General features: G+C 42.1%; 1 pseudogene; it reads right to left on the bottom strand.

Annotated features, from left to right (window-relative positions):
• LOC117201739 (aldehyde oxidase 2-like) overlaps positions 1-17,622 on the bottom strand; it is a 72,115-nt pseudogene that overhangs the window by 17,879 nt on the left and 36,614 nt on the right.

Genomic DNA, 17,622 nt, shown 5'->3' with positions numbered 1-17,622 from the left:
AGTTGCCACTCCCTTCCCGCCCACCTGGATCATTTTGTCTGCACAGCCCAGGTTGAAAAGAAAAATTCCCACTCCCTAGTGTAGTTCTACTAAAAAAGAATTGGCCTTGATCCCTTTGCCTTTCTGAAATCAGGGATAAATACATTGATGGAACCATTTACCTATTTGGTTATCATCTACTCCAAGGGAACTGCTGGATAGTAAATCAGAGAAGTTACGAAATGGAGCAAAATGTACAAATTTAGAATTTATGGTAATTCCAAAATTCTTTTTATTTAAAAAATTTTTTTAATCTCCTCTCAATTGCCTTTCACCAAAACCTCCATTATTCTTTTTTTTTTTTTTTACATCTTTATTGGAGTATAATTGCAATACAATGGTGTGTTAGTTTCTGCTTCATAACAAAGTGAATCAGTTATACATATACATATGTTTCCATCTCTCTTCCCTCTTGCGTCTCCCTCCCTCCCACCCTCCCTATCCCACCCCTCTATGTGGTCACAAAGCACCGAGCTGATCTCCCTGTGCTATGCGGCTGCTTCCCACTAGCTATCTACCTTACGTTTGGTAGTGTATATATGTCCATGCCTCTCTCTCACTTTGTCACAGCTTACCCTTCCCACTCCCCATATCCTCAAGTCCATTCTCTTGTAGGTCTGTGTCTTTATTCCTGTCTTACCCCAGGTTCTTCATGACATTTTTTTCCTTAAATTCCATATATATGTGTTAGCATATGGTATTTGTCTTTCACTTTCTGACTTACTTCACTCTGTATGACAGACTCTAGGTCCATCCACCTCATTGCAAATAGCTCAATTTCGTTTCTTTTTGTGGCTGAGTAATATTCCATTGTATATATGTGCCACATCTTCTTTATCCATTCATCTGTCGATGGACACTTAGGTTGCTTCCATGTCCTGGCTATTGTAAATAGAGCTGCAATGAACATTTTGGTACATGACTCTTTTTGAAATATGGTTTTCTCAGGGTATATGCCCAGTAGTGGGATAGCTGGGCCATATGGTAGTTCTATTTGTAGTTTTTTAAGGAACCTCCATACTGTTCTCCATAGTGGCTGTATCAATTTACATTCCCACCAACAGTGCAAGAGGGCTCCCTTTACTCCACACTCTCTCCACCATTTATTGTCTGTAGATTTTTTGATGATGGCCATTCTGATCGGTGTGAGATGATATCTCATTGTAGTTTTGACTTGCGTTTCTCTAATGATTAATGATGTTGAGCATTCTTTCATGTGTTTGTTGGCAGTCTGTATATCTTCTTTGGAGAACTGTCTATTTAGGTCTTCTGCCCATTTTTGGATTGGGTTGTTTGTTTTTTTGTTATTGAGCTGCTTGTAAATTTTGGAGATGAATCCTTTGTCAGTTGCTTCATTTGCAAATATTTTCTCCCATTCTGAGGGTTGTCTTTTGGTCTTGTTTATGTTTTTCTTTGCTGTGCAAAAGGTTTTAAGTTTCATTAGGTCCCATTTGTTTATTTTTGTTTTTATTTCCATTTCTCTAGGAGGTGGGTCAAAAAGGATCTTGCTGTGATTTATGTCATAGAGTGTTCTGCCTATGTCTTCCTCTAAGAGTTTGATAGTTTCTGGCCTTACATTTAGGTCTTTAATCCATTTTGAGCTTATTTTTGTGTATAGTGTTAGGGAGTCATCTAATCTCATACTTTTACATGTACTTGTCCAGTTTTCCCAGCATCACTTATTAAAGAGGCTGTCCTTTCTTCACTGTACATTCCTGCCTCCTTTATCAAAGATAAGGTTACCATATGGGCGTGGGTTTATCTCTGGGCTTTCTATCCTGTTCCATTGATCTATCTTTCTGTTTTTGTGCCAGTACCATACTGTCTTGATTACTGTAGCTTTGTAGTATAGTCTGAAGTCAGGGAGCCTGATTCCACCAGCTCCATTTTTCGTTCTCAAGATTGCTTTGGCTATTCGGGGTCTTTTGTGTTTCCATACAAATTGTGAAATTTTTTGTTCTAGTTCTGTGAAAAATACCAGTGGTAGTTTGATAGGGATTGCATTGAATCTGTAGATTGCTTTGGGTAGTAGAGTCATTTTCACAATGTTGATTCTTCCAATCCAAGAACATGGTATATCTCTCCATCTATTTGTATCGTCTTTAATTCCTTTCATCGGTGTCTTATAATTTTCTGCATACAGGTCTTTTGTCTCCTTAGGTAGGTTTATTCCTAGGTATTTTATTCTTTTTGTTGCAATGGGAGTGTTTCCTTAATTTCTCTTTTAGATTTTTCATCATTAGTGTATAGGAATGCCAGAGATTTCTGTGCATTAATTTTGTGTCCTGCTACTTTACCAAATTCATTGGTTAGCTCTAGTAGTTTTCTGGTAGCATCTTTAGGATTCTCTATGTATAGTATCATATCATCTGCAAACAGTGACAGCTTTAATTCTTCTTTTCCGATTTGGATTCCTTTTATTTCCTTTTCTTCTCTGATTGCTGTGGCTAAAACTTCCAAAACTATGTTGAATAAGAGTGGTGAGAGTGGGCAACCTTGTCTTGTTCCTGATCTTAGTGGAAATGCTTCAGTTTTTCACCATTGAGGACGATGTTGGCTGTGGGTTTGTCATATATGGCCTTTATTATGTTGAGGAAAGTTCCTCTATGCCTACTTTCTGCAGGGTTTTTATCATAAATGGGTGTTGAATTTTGTCGAAAGCTTTTCTCTGCATCTATTGAGATGATCATATGAGTTTTCTCCTTCAATTTGTTAATATGGTGTATCATGTTGATTGATTTGCGTATATTGAAGAATCCCTGCATTCCTGGAATAAACCCCACTTGATCATGGTGTATGATCCTTTTAATGTGCTGTTGGATTCTGTTTGCTAGTATTTTGTTGAGGATTTTTTGCATCTGTGTTCATCAGTGATATTGGCCTGTAGTTTTCTTTCTTTGTGACATCCTTGTCCGGTTTTGGTATCAAGGTTATGGTGGCCTCGTAGACTGAGTTTGGGAGTGTTCCTCCGTCTGCTATATCTTGGAAGAGTTTGAGAAGGATAGGTGTTAGCTCTTCTCTAAATGTTTGATAGAATTCGCCTGTGAAGCCATCTGGTCCTGGGCTTTTGTTTGTTGGAAGATATATATATATATTTTTTTGCAGTACGCGGGCCTCCCAATGCTGTGGCCTCTCCTGTTGCGGAGCACAGGCTCCGGACGTGCAGGCTCAGCAGCCACGGCCCACGGGCCCAGCTACTCTGCGGCACGTGGGATCCTCCCAGACCGGGGCATGAACCCGTGTCCCCTGCATCAGCAGGCGGACTCTCAACCACTGCACCACCAGGGAAGCCCTGTTGAAAGATTTTTAATCACAGTTTCAATTTCAGTGCCTGTGATTGGTCTGTTCATATTTTCTATTTCTTCCTGATTCAGTCTTGGCAGGTTGTGCATTTCTAAGAATTTGTCCATTTCTTCCAGGTTGTCCATTTTATTGGCATAGAGTTGCTTGTAGTAATCTCTCATGATCTTTTGTATTTCGGCAGTGTCAGTTGTTACTTCTCCTTTTTCATTTCTATTGATTTGAGTCTTCTCCCTTTTTTTCTTGATGAGTCTGGCTAATGGTTTATCAGTTTTGTTTATCTTCTCAAAGAACCAGGTCTTAGTTTTATTGATCTTTGCTATTGTTTCCTTCATTTCTTTTTCATTTATTTCTGATCTGATTTTTATGATTTCTTTCCTTCCGCTAAGTTTGGGGTTTTTTTGTTCTTCCTCTAATTGCTTTAGGTGCAAGGTTAGGTTGTTTATTTGAGATGTCTCCTGTTTCTTAAGGTAGGATTGTATTGCTATAAACTTTCCTCTTAGAACTGCTCTTGCTGCATCCCATAGGTTTTGGGTCGTTGTGTCTCCATTGTCATTTGTTTCTAGGTATTTTTTCATTTCCTCTTTGATATCTTCAGTGATCACTTCGTTATTAAGTAGTGTATTGTTTAGCCTCCATGTGTTTATAGTTTTTACAGATCTTTTCCTGTAATTGATATCTAGTCTCATAGCATTGTGGTCGGAAAAGATACTTGATACAATTTCAATTTTCTTAAATTTACCAAGGCTTGATTTGTGACCCAAGATATGATCTATCCTGGAGAATGTTCCATGAGCACTTGAGAAAAATGTGTATTCTGTTGTTTTTGGATGGAATGTCCTATAAATATCAATTAAGTCCTTCTTGTTTAATGTATCATTGAAAACTTGTGTTTCCTTATTTATTTTCATTTTGGATGATCTGTCCATTGGTGAAAGTGGGGTGTTAAAGTCCCCTACTATGAATGTGTTACTGTCGATTTCCCCTTTTATGGCTGTTAGTATTTGCCTTATGTATTGAGGTGCTCCTATGTTGGGTGCATAAATATTTACAATTATTATATCTTCTTCTTGGATCGATCCCTTGATCATTATGTAGTGTCCTTCTTTGTCTCTTCTAATAGTCTTTATTTTAAAGTCTATTTTGTCTGATATGAGTATTGCTACTCCAGTTTTCTTTTGGTTTCCATTTGCATGGAATATCTTTTTCGATACCCTTACTTTCAGTCTGTATGTGTCTCTAGGTCTGAAGTGGGTCTCTTGTAGACAGCATATATATGGGTCTTGTTTTTGTATCCATTTAGCCTATCTGTGTCTTTTGGTGGGAGCATTTATTCCATTTACATTTAAGGTAATTATCGATATGTATGTTCCTATTCCCATTTTCTTAATTGTTTTGGGTTTGTTTTTGTAGGTCTTTTCCTTCTCTTGTGTTTCTTGCCTAGAGAAGTCCCTTTAGAATTTGTTGTAAAGCTGGTTTGGTGGTGCTGAACTCTCTCAGCTTTTGCTTGTCTGTAAAGGTTTTAATTTCTCCGTCGAATCTGAATGAGATCCTTGCTGGGTAGAGTAATCTTGGTTGCAGGTTTTTCTCCTTCATCCCTTTAAATATGTCCTGCCAGTTCCTTCTGGCTTGCAGAGTTTCTGCTGAAAGATCAGCGGTTAATCTTATGGGGATTCCCTTGTGTGTTATTTGTTGTTTTTCCCTTGCTGCTTTTAATATGTTTTCTTTGTATTTAATTTTTGACAGTTTGATTAATATGTGTCTGGCATATTTCTCCTTGGATTTATCCTGTATGGGACTCTCTGTGCTTCCTGGACTTGATTAACTATTTCCTTTCCCATATTAGGGAAGTTTTCAACTATAATCTCTTCAAATATTTTCTCAGTCCCTTTCTTTTTCTCTTCTTCTTCTGGAACCCCTATAATTCGAATGTTGGTGCGTTTAATGTTGTCCCAGAGGTCTCTGAGACTGTCCTCAGTTCTTTTCCTTCTTTTTTCTTTACTCTGCTCTGCAGTAGTTATTTCGACTATTTTTTCTTCCAGGTCACTTATCTGTTCTTCTGCCTCAGTTATTGTGCTATTGATCCCATCTAGAGTATTTTTAATTTCATTTATTGTGTTGTTCATCGTTGCTTGTTTCATCTTTAGTTCTTCTAGGTCCTTGTTAAATGTTTCTTGCATTTTGTCTATTCTATTTCCAAGATTTTGGATCATCTTTACTATCATTATTCTGAATTCTTTTTCAGGTAGACTGCCTATTTCCTCTTCATTTGTTAGGTCTGGTGGGTTTTTATCTTGCTCTTTCAACTGCTGTGTGTTTTTCTGTCTTCTCATTTTGCTTATCTTACTGTGCTTGGGGTGTCCTTTTTGCAGGCTGCAGGTTTGTAGTTCCCGTTGTTTTTGGTGTCTGTCCCCAGTGGCTAAGGTTGGTTCAGTGGGTTGTGTAGGCTTCCTGGTGGAGGGGACTAGTGCCTGTGTTCTGGTGGATGAGGCTGGATCTTGTCTTTCTGGTGGGCAGGTTCACATCTGGTGGTGTGTTTTGGGGTGTCTGTGGCCTTACTATGATTTTAGGCAGCCTCTCTGTTAATAGGTGGGGTTGTGTTCCTGTCTTGCTAGTTGTTTGGCATAGGGTGTCCAGCACTGTTGCTTGCTGGTCGTTGAGTGAAGCTGGCTGCTGGTGTTGAGATGGAGATCTCTGGGAGATTTTTGCCGTTTGATATTATGTGGAGCTGGGAGGTCTCTTGTGGACCAGTGTCATGAAGTTGGCTCTCCCACCTCAGAGGCACAGCACTGACTCCTGGCTGCAGCACCAAGAGCCTTTCATCCATACGGCTCAGAATAAAAGGGAGAAAAAGTAGAAAGAAAGAATTAGTAGAAGTAGAAAGAAAGAAAGAAAGAAAGAAAGGAGGGAGGGAGGGAGGGAGGAAGGAAGGAAGGAGGGAAGGAAGGAAAAAAAGAAAAAGTAAAATAAAATAAGATAAAATAAAATAGTTATTAAAATAATTATTAAGAAAAAAATTTAAAAAAAAAAACGGATGGATAGAACCCTAGGACAAATGGTGGAAGCAAAGCTATACAGACAAAATCTCACACAGAAGCATACACATACACACTCACAAAAAGAGGAAAAGGGGAAAAAAATCATAAATCTTGCTCGCAAAGTCCACCTCCTCAATTTGGGATGATTCCTTGTCTATTCAGGTATTCCACAGATGCAGGGTACATCAGGTTGATTGTGGAGCTTTAATCCGCTGCTTCTGATGCTGCTGGGAGAGATTTCCCTTTCTCTTCTTTATTCTCACAGCTCCCAGGGGCTCAGTTTTGGATTTGGCCCCGCCTCTGCGTGTAGGTTGCCGGAGGGCGTGTGTTCTTCGCTCTGACAGGACGGGGTTAAAGGAGCAGCTGATTGGGGGCTCTGGCTCACTCAGGCCGCGGCGGAGGGAGGGGCACGGAGGGCGGGGCGAGCCTGCAGCGGCAGAGGCCGGCGTGACGTTGCACCAGCCTGAGGCGCCCCGTGCGTTCTCCCGGGGGAGTTGTCCCTGGATCCCGGGCCCCTGGCAGTGGCGGGCTGCACAGGCTCCCCAGAAGGTAGGTGTGGATAGTGACCTGTGCTGGCACACAGGCTTCTTGGTGGCGGCGGGGTCTGTGCTTTTAGCCGCGGCTTGCGCTCGTCTCTGGAGCTCCTTTAAGCAGCGCTCTTAATCCCCTCTCCTCGCACACCAGGAAACAAAGAGGGAAGAAAAAGTCTCTTGTCTCTTCGGCAGGTCCAGACTTTTCCCCGGACTCCCTCCCGGCTAGCCGTGGCGCACTAGCACCCTGCAGGCTGTGTTCACGCCGCCAACCCCAGTCCTCTCCCTGCGCTCCAACCGAAGCCCAAGCCTCAGCTCCCAGCCCCGCCCGCCCTGGCGGGTGACCAGACGAGCCTCTTGGGATGGTGAGTGCCCGTCGGCACCGATCCTCTGTGCGGGAATCTCTCCGCTTTGCCCTCCGCACCCCTGTGGCTGCGGTCTCCTCCGCGGCCCCGAAGCATCCCCACTCCGCCACCCGCCGTCTCCACGCGCGAAGGGACTCCTAGTGTGTGGTAACCTTTCCTCCTTCACAGCTCCCTCCCACTGGTGCAGGTCCCGTCCCTAACCTTTTGTCTCTGTTTATTCTTTTTTGTTTTGCCCTACCCACGTAGTGGGAGGTTTCTTGCCTTTTGGGAGGTCTGAGGTCTTCTGCCAGCGTTCAGTAGGTGTTCTGTAGGAGTTGTTCCACGTGTAGATGTATTTCTGGTGTATCTGTGGGGAGGAGGAGGGTGATCTCCGCGTCTTACTCTTCCGCCATCTTCCCGGAAGCCTCCAATTCCAAATTTTTTGAAAGGTTTATATCGAACAGCTTTATATAAACCTTGAAAGGTTTATATCGAACAGCTCCCTCATTTATGGTACTATTTTGCTTAGCAAACCTTTCTTCATGAAAACTTCAGCCTAGCATTTGTCAAAATTACCAAATGACAAAATCACACAGAAAATCTAGCTATGTGTATGCTGTAAGCAATTCCCAGATGAAGCATGTTTGATATAGAAACATTACATTAGAACTGTCCTAACACTCAATCACAAATTTGAAAAGTAGTATTGTTGTCAACCAGATCCCAGCAGTTATTTTTAATAGTGTTTATGCTATAGTTGCATAAAAATGCAATGAACGTGGTTTGAGACAATTTAAGTTATTTCACTAGTTTATTCTTTTTTCTATTTGCAAAAAGCTTTTGTGGTGCTTTCATAACCATTTGGTGGAAATACTTGTAAAAAATAATTTTGCAGTTAAAACGGTCAAATGGTTTCCAAACAGTTTCTACTGCAAAATAATATTTTTATAGTCAAGAAGTTTTGGTACAACAATGTCTGTAGTTTCTTTCATTTTTTTTTTTGTCTTTGAGGAACCACTAACATAAATCCCATTCCTTCATTAGTGTTTTTTTAATAATTATTGGAAATTATTTTTATCATTTAGCTTCTTCATAATTTTACAACAAATTTACTAAAAGTTCCTCATAAAGTGTTATTATGAGTATTCAAACACACAGCATGCATTTTACTATTGTAGGTACTAAGATGATTGTTTTTAGAATTTAGCAAAATCAAAATAATAGAAAAGGATAAACCATTCAAATAAAATGAGGCACTTTAATATTTTCATCTTTAATACTTACTTTATATTTTCCAAATAATGGGTGTCTTCTCTCAGTTATTAACGTATCATCTTCACAATCAAGAACAAGACGAATGGGGTGACCAGTTCTAAAGAAACAAATCTTAGATTCTTCATCCGTCCCACCCACCCATCCATCCATCCATCCATCCATCCACCCATCTACCATCCGCCCACCTATTTATCCATCCCCTCATTTAACTATTTACCCACCCATCCATCTATCCACCTTTCTACCCATCCATCCACCATCCACCCTTCCACCTATATATCCAACCATTTATTTAACCACCCACCCGTCACTTATATACATTCACTGAGTGCATATGATATGCTAGGCACTGATATGAATTGATGTATGGCTAAATTACTATTATCTCTGTGTTCTAGAAGTCATTGTTTGACGAACTAGCCAAAGGAGATTAATGTCACATGTCAGTTAACTTGTGTTCTCATGGCTTCAAATTTGACCCTCACCTAGATCCAACCATTTTGCATATCCCTGTCACTAGTTACAGAGGCCAAAGAGTGTGAACAGGTAAATCAAACTTAACAACATAACTGGAAAAACAAGGCCAAGCACACGGCCTAGGAAGTCTGGATTAGAATCTTCATTTTCCGCTATGAATGCTACTATGTTAGCTAAGTTGGGCCCTTGGGTAGTGAGGACGTCCAGGCTTTCTGTTTCTCTAGGGCAGAGGTTCCCAGACTTCGAAGTGCAGATGAATCATCTGGACTGCTGGTGAAATGCAGATTCCTGAGCCTTAGCACTAGGACTCTGATTCGATAGGTTGGGAGGAGCCCTAGAATCTGCATTTTCCTCAGTGATTCTGATGCAGGTGTCTTCAGGTACATGTGGAAAACCACGACTCTACCACAGGGTTTTATGGTCCTCTTTAATGATGAGGACCACCTGGAGTATCAGTTAAATGTACAGTTTCCACATCCATCCCCTGGTGATTCTGATTCAGTGGGTCTGGGATGGGGAGGCAAGAATTTCTATGAGCCCAGGAGACTCTTATTATCAGCAGTTTGGGAACACTGCTCTGGGGACCACTTAGTGCATGGCAGGTGTTGTAGCTTAAGGCACTGGTTCCCACACTTGGCTGCACAGTGGAATCACTGGGGAAGTTTTAAAATAGACTGATGCCTGGGTCAACATGGGGAAGCCTAGGTACTGGGATTTAGATGCTCCCAGATGATTCTGATGTGCAGTCATGTTTGAGAAGTCTTAAATGCACAAAGCTTGGTGGGAATACGATGAATTAATTATCCCTTGCTGACTCCTTGTTGGGTGTGAATACAAGGAGTTTCATTATGGAAAACACTGGGGATGGATTTCAGTTCCCACCTTTTCCCCACCTGTCATTGCAAAACGAGACACATATCTGAGTGCTTTGGGACCCTTGAACTACATGGAAGTTGTCAAAGGAAGCAGGACCTTTGAAATTTGCAGGCTGATTCGGGCTTTGACATAGTAACAAAACAAAACAAAAAACAGCCATAAAAAATGAACGAGGAATAACCATTGTAAAGCAATTATACTCCAATAAAGATGTTTAAAAAAATGAATGAGAAATAGAAAAGCCAGCGCCATGAACAGCATGAACAGTGAAAGAGCAACACTTCCGGTTGAGGTCAGCCCAGGAGCTCTCTTTGAGGTTGTCATGTGTCAATTGAGCACACATTGAAGAGCAAGCCCTTCTCAGGAGCAGTGAGGGAGAGGGTGGGAGCCTTTTTCTCCTCATCCCACTGTCTTCAGCTGACGGTAGGAAGGAAAAGTTGGGGAGCAGCCTTCCCCCTTGACACTCCACTTGGGCAGGTGACTTGCCCCACCCCTAAGTGGGTCACCTTCCCTGAAGCTCGGGGACGGGGCCGCGTCAGCTCTGGAGGTGTTCAACAAATAATACCACTTTTCCTTTATAGAGCAAATTAGCCTATTCAAAGTGCTATGTGCACTTGACTTTTCCAATAACTCTAGGAGGGTGCGTGTTATCTACAATTATAAAGAAAAAGGGACAGGAGGCTGAGTTGCCCAAGGACACTCAGGTGGTTATGACAGCAGCCCAAGTGACTCTCAGGCCACTGATTTGCTCTCAGCTGTGTGCATTTTACGCCCTCCCGTGCCCCCAAGCGCACTTACCTGATAGTGCCCACAGCTGCAATAGCCCTGATACAGCTGGTCCTCCTACCTTCCCGCCTAAACCTCCACCCACTCGTTTTACATGACAGGTGATTCTGTTGATAGGATGTTTAAAGTAGAGGACACTGTTTTCTATAAAAGGTAGATAACGGGAAAGGTTTACAAGATTGAAATGGTAAAGAAGGTTTTTGCTTCCTGAAACAGCACAGCAAAATTCATCGACATCTACTGTCAGTAAAAAACAAAGAAAGAAACAACTGAGATAGTCTGAATCTGTCTTTCAGAGCTCTACTGAGTCTATAAACATTGTTAGTCTCCAGCAGACTTTCCAGCAGAAAAATGGTACTTTCCTAAAGGGAAACTGTCCTGGATTCCTGTCAGAACCTGAATCTTAGACAAACACCTACCCCTAAAGTCCCAGCAAGGTGAAAGCTAGTGAACACCTGACAATTTACTAAAGAAGGAGATATGTTTGCAGCTAAAACCTGGAGCACTTTATGACTGGGGAAATGAAAATGTGCTATGAAGTGATGTGTTTACTCCAAAGGTTACCTGTAGTGATTATTTTAGGGAAAAATCAAGTACGGAAATAATTGTTGTCATCCGATCACAATCACATTTAAACACGGAGTCCGTGAATGTATACCTCAGACTGAAAATGGCTGTGGCAGTTCTTTCATTTACTTGACAAGACCAGAAAATATCAGAAAAGGGTCTGGGGTCTTAGCTGCTCTGCTGATGTCCGATACTTGGATTCTAAGATTCTGCAGGTAAAATGGTGGCCAGCTGTGAGACTGTGGAGGTGGAAGGCCATGACACAATTAGGAAGCTGGGGGTGATCCTGGACCTCACCTGCACGTGGGCTGGATCCTGTGTTGACACATAAATGTCCAGTTCTTTGTCCTCTGTCTTTGGAATAACAAGCACTAGCTGTGTTTCCATGTAAAGCTGTTCCTGTCCTCCAACACGGATTTCTCCTGTCAAGGGTAAGCACAGGGAAATGCCTGAAGTTGTATGCTGGTTGGGGAATTCAAAAGCAGGTGAGACGTGCACTGGCCAGCTGGATTTGTCCTGACCAAGGCATTGATGGATCAGGTGTTTGTCCTGTGACAACTGAGGCCATCTGTTTCAGAGACTGAGGTTCTGGATAACAAGTTGAAAGTGTCTGCTTCCCTTCTTCACTCTGTCCTTGACTAATCAAAGTCTTAGGAATTTTTCTTCTGTTTATTCTATTGCTTCCTACCCCCCACCGCCCAAAGCAACACATAAGCCAATTTGAAAGGAAGCGAGAAAAGAAAACTTTGGCAAAACGCCAAGACTTTAGAAGCTGGTCTTTCTGAGAGGAAATCACATGTTCTCAATGTCTGCGTCAGAAGAACGTTGCGCAAAGATTCTGTGAAACATCCTGAGTCACTTCAACAATTTGATCGACTTTTTCAAATGCCTCCTCAATGTTTCCTTGTTCAAGTTTTTTTTTCAGGGCACAGGAATGAGTTGTGTTTTATGGCATCCTGAGTGACAGGAAGAAAAAGAGCTAATTCTTTTTTTTTTTTTTTTTTTCCCGGTACGCGGGCCTCTCACTGTTGTGGCCTCTCCCGTTGCGGAGCACAGGCTCCGGACGCGCAGGCTCAGTGGCCATGGCTCACGGGCCCAGCCGCTCCGCGGCATGTGGGATCTTCCCGGACCGGGGCACGAACCTGTATCCCCTGCATCGGCAGGCGGACTCTCAACCACTGCGCCACCAGAGAAGCCCAGAGCTAATTCTTTTGACTGTTTTCTTCCAATGGCAATTTGTTCTTACTCAAAAACCAGTGAACTCCCGAAAATCGCCATCTGCTAAGACACACAAAGGAGTCAGGCAAGCAAGGGAGCACATACTAGAGTAGCAGACTCCCCGCAGAGATGAGATGTCAGAGGAAATAACTTCTAAATGGCAGAGAAAACCAACAAGGATTAGAGAAACATTTAGAGTTGAGATCTGGGGACACCATGATGGTCCGGGATGATAACTACTCGTTTCTCATTTTCAGTGTAGATCTCCAGGGAACAAGTGATAGCTCCAAATGCAGTAAGAGTGAGGCTCAGGGCCCTCCCTTTTTCCCATCTTCTGGAAGAAAAATACTCGTGTCAGACTTAGGGAGCTCACGTATAGGATGGAGACCATGTTAACGGGGGAGGACTAAAGTCCTAACACAGCTCTTGGGCAAGAAAGCCCAACAGACACAGTACGCAGTTTGTTCATTTCTTTTTGTATTTGGCATATCTCATAAGGGCCTTTCTAGCCCTTTGCTCTAGGGGTGTTTTTTGGACAGTTACATGAACTGACTCACACATGAAGACTGGAAGCCATCCTGTCCTGTGGTTCTATGGATTGACCTAGGACAGCTGATCCTTGCTTAACCTTTAGATCCAGGTGTTTTCCACACTTGACAATGGCACCTGACTCCTGCATTCTCACTTGCCAATGGCCTTAAGTCCATCGCCTTTCTTGCTAATGACAATAATGGGAATAATGAAAGCAGCTAATATTTATTGAGTGCATGTTTTGTGTCAAACACTGTACAATATACAGTGTATTTACATGTATTCTCACATGAATTCTATTATTCTCTCCATTTTCCAGATGAAGAAACTGGGCTTAAGGAGGTTAAAATAACTTTCTCAAAGTCACGCTTCAAATAAGTGATAGAGGCAGCTTTCAAGCCTGGGCTTAGTTTTCAGAAGCATCTTGCCTAATAATGAATACTGGATTTCTCAAAGCAGCAGAAAATGAAGAATATAGTTGAAATTTTCATTTTTTGCTAAACCAAGATCTCAATATGTCACCGTAGTACATGTGGAAGTATGTTTATTGCCGTCCCATAAATGTGTCTTAGGGTAGTATAATCTTATTATAATATATGCTATATTTATCAAGTACTAACTATCAACATGTGCCAGGCACTGTTCTAAGTGCTTTGCACATATTAACTCATTTAGTCTTACAACAACTAGATGAGGTAGGTATTATTATTATTATTTTCATTTTACAAATGAGGAAACCATGGCACAGACAGGTTAAGAAACTTGCCCAAGGTCACACAGTTAGGAAGTGGTGTAGCCAGGATTCAAACTTGGCAGTTTGGTTTTATTTATTATTATTCTTATTATTTTGTGGTACGCCGGCCTCTCACTGCTGTGGCCTCTCCCGTTGGGGAGCACAGGCTCCGGACGCACAGGCTCAGCGGCCATGGCTCAGGGGCCCAGCCGCTCCGCAGCATGTGGGATCCTCCCGGACCGGGGCACGAACCCACGTCCCCGACTCCCAACCACTGCGCCAGCAGGGAAGCCCTGGTTTTAGAACCTGTGCTTTTAACTAGTACCCTATACTGCCTCTCATATATATAGTCACGTTAATGAATGAATGGATTAATGAGTATTGGTATATATGACTGTTCTTTTAGCTACTTTTCTTTTTTTAAAATTTATTTATTTTTTATTTTATTTACTTATTTTTGGCTGTGTTGGGTCTTTGTTGCTGCACGTGGGCTTTCTCTAGTTGTGGCGAGTGGGGGCTACTCTTCGTTGCGGTGTGCAGGCTTCTCATTGCGGTGGCTTCTCTTGCTGGGGTTCATGGGCTCTAGGCGTGTGGGCTTCAGTAATTGTGGTGCGTGGGCTCAGTAGTTGTGGCTCACGGGCTCTAGAGCGCAGGCTCAGTAGTTGTGGCGCATGGGCTTAGTTGTTCCACGCATGTGGGATCTTCCCAGACTAGGGATCAAACCCTTGTCCCCTGCATTGGCACGTGGATTCTTAACCACTGCGCCACCATGGAAGTCCTACCTGCTATTCTTCATAAAAGGATTTAAAAATTTTTATTTTATTTTATTTATTTATTTTTTGGCTGTGTTGGGTCTTCATTGCTGCACAGGGGCTTTCTCTAGTTGCAGCGAGCGGGGGCTACTCTTCGTTGCAGTGCATGGGCTTCTCATTGCGGTGGCTTTTCTCTTGTTGCAGAGCATGGGCTCTAGGTGTGCAGGCTTCAGTTGTGGCTCTTGGGCTCTAGAGCGCAGGCTTAATAGTTGTGGCGTATGGGCTTAGTTGCTCCGTGGCATGTGGGATCTTCCCAGACCAGGGATCAAACCTGTGTCCCTTGCGTTGGCAGGCAGATTCTTAACCACTGTGCCACCAGGGAAGTCCGACCTACTTTTCTTCGCAAAAGAATTTTTTTGCTGATGGTGGACAGTCCTAATCGGAGGGAACTCTAGATCTCTAAACATTCCAAGTCCCAAGATATTTCATGAGTGTGTCCTTTGGGTACCATTTCCCCCTTGAGGAAATGGGATTGGAATTAAAATTTCAAAAAACCCTTGTTAGGATCCTAGTACAACCCTAGGAAGCGGGGTGAGCCAAGAACAATGGCTTGGACTTCTTGCAAACTTGATGAAATGGGAATTTGGAACAGAGTTGATTTGGTTTAGAAAGAACAAGAAACATGACCTCTTTAACACTTTGAATATTGAGTAAGTTGTACCTTTTAGGCACATTTTAAAAATGTTCAAATGGTTCACTAGGGCCTTTGAAAAAATTTTATTTTCTTTCACAAGCAAAAAAAGAAATAAGCTTTTCTCAACTTTCATTGAATTAGAACATGCAAACCCCTGTCCACATCTCACTTTTCTAATCTAAACTCATTATTTTTGCTGGAAGTAGCATTTTCATTCCATCATCTAGACCCAGAAATGAGAGTGGAAATTTTTGTGGAATTTCATCATGAAAGTCCCACTGCTTTTGGGCTCTACCTTGAAAAGATTATTGTTCCCAATATCCATTCTCACTATTTTCAAGTAATAGAATCCCCAATTTCTAGTGAATACCTGGCCACCTAGAATACAGTCTGCATTTCCCAGATCCCCTTTCTAGGTATGTTGGTGTGGCATGTGACTAGGTTCTACCCAAGGAGAGGTAGGAAGGTTATGTGCAGCTTCTGGAAGTGTCCTTAAGGGGAGGGGATATGCTCTTCGTCATCACCTCATTCTCTCTGCTGACTGAAATGTGGACTCAATAGCCAGAGTTCAGTAGCCATTGTGGACCGAAGTGTGATCTGGAGAATGGAAACCACGCAGGACGGAGCAACTATATACAAGAAGGCCAGACCCTTGACACTTAGAAACACATATAAGCCCGGGACTGGCCATTTCTAGATTTTCTGAATGTGAGAGAGAAAGAAACTTCTATTTTTTTCCTGTTTCTTGGAGCCAAAGCTAATTTTAATTCATTTAAGTAATATCTTCCAGAGCAAACTGGTTTTTCCAGAGCAAGCCAGTGACAAAAAAAAAAAGTAGAGCCCTGAATTAGTCTCGCATTAAGAAGTTTGCAAAGGAACTTTTGATTCTACAACCTTACCGGAGAGATCAGGCAGTCTGCTTACCTCAGTGGTGAAGATTATGGGCTCCAGTTCTTCACAGGTTACCTTTATCTTTTTACATGCTTTGCCTGTACATCTGTCTCTGCAACCACAGCACAGATGATCTGGCCCACGCCGAGTACCTGCGGAAAGTACATACATGAAGCAGGTGGAAAATTCTGGGTAGAAGTACTGTTAGTGCAAACTTACCAATGGCTGGTGTTTTAGTTATCATTGTTGACCAATAATAACCACATGTGACTACATGTGCTTGGCTAAAAAAAATTTCTTTTAAATTTTAATTTAAAAATTAATTAAAATCATACAGATGCTTCTACTGGCCATTTTACTCAGTGAATGTAAGCCCCAGAGTGGATGTGAGATTGGCTGTGACCTGAATCGGCTGCGTCCTCTGTCAAGGGTCGTCCGCGAGTGTCGCCTTCATGGAGTCATTTTAGAGTTTAAAGATAAGGAGAGTATTTTTTGTACAATGTGATTCCTGTGCTTCCCCCCACCCCACAACCCCAAAATTCATATGTTGAGGGGCTGACCCCCAAGGTGACTGTATTGGAGATAAGGCCTTTAAAGAGGTAATGAAGGTGAAATGAGGTCCTAAGGGTGGAGCTCTAATCCAATATGACTGGTGTCCTTATAAGAAGATGTAGGGACACCAGGGAGGCTCATACACAGAGAAATGGCCACACAGGAGAAGGTGACCATCTGCAAGCTGGGAAGAGTGGCCTCAGGAGAAACCTGCCAACAGCTTGATCTTGGACTTCTAGCCTCTAGAACTGTGAGAAGATACATCTCTCTTTTTTAAGCTATCAAGTCTGTGGTACTGGGTGGACCAAAAGATTCGTTCAGTTTTTTCCGTAAGATGGCTCTAGTAGCGCTTAGTTGTCTTTAACTTCATTTGAAACAATTTTGTTAGATTCTATGTGACAGCTGTCATATCAGTGTGCATTTAGAAAAAGACATCAAAATTGGTGAATTTTTGTGTAGCCATTTTAATATGGAAGATGGAAGAAAAAGAGCAACATTTTCGGCATCTTATGCTTTATTATTTCAAGAAAGGTAAAAACGTAACTGAAACGCAAAAAAAGATTTGTGCAGTGTATGGAGAAGGTGCTATGACTGGCTGAACGTGTCAAAAGTGGTTTGCAAAGTTTCGTGCTGGAGATTTCTTGCTGGACGATGCTCCATGGTCCAGCTGAGCATCAACACAGGTGGACCACTTGAAGTTGATAGCGATCAAATTGAAACAATAATTGAGAACAACCAACGTTATACCAACGCGGGAGATAGCCGACATACTCAAAATGTCCAAATCAAGCGCGGAAAATCATTTGCACCAGCTTGGTTATGTGAATCGCTTTGATGTTTGGGTTCCACATAAGTTAAGTGAAAAAAACCTTCTTGACCATATTTCTGCATGCGAATCTCTACTGAAACGTAAAGAAAACGTTCCGTTTTTAAAACAAATTGTGACGGGTGATGAAAAGTGGATACTGTACAATAACGTGGAACAGAAGAGATTGTGGGGCAAGCGAAATGAACCACCA

This window comes from Orcinus orca, chromosome 7 (genome assembly GCF_937001465.1).
Source record: "Orcinus orca chromosome 7, mOrcOrc1.1, whole genome shotgun sequence".
Classification (NCBI taxonomy): Eukaryota; Metazoa; Chordata; class Mammalia; order Artiodactyla; family Delphinidae; genus Orcinus; species Orcinus orca.
Note: the sequence above shows the minus strand (reverse complement) of the source record. Positions and strands in the feature narration are given on the sequence as shown.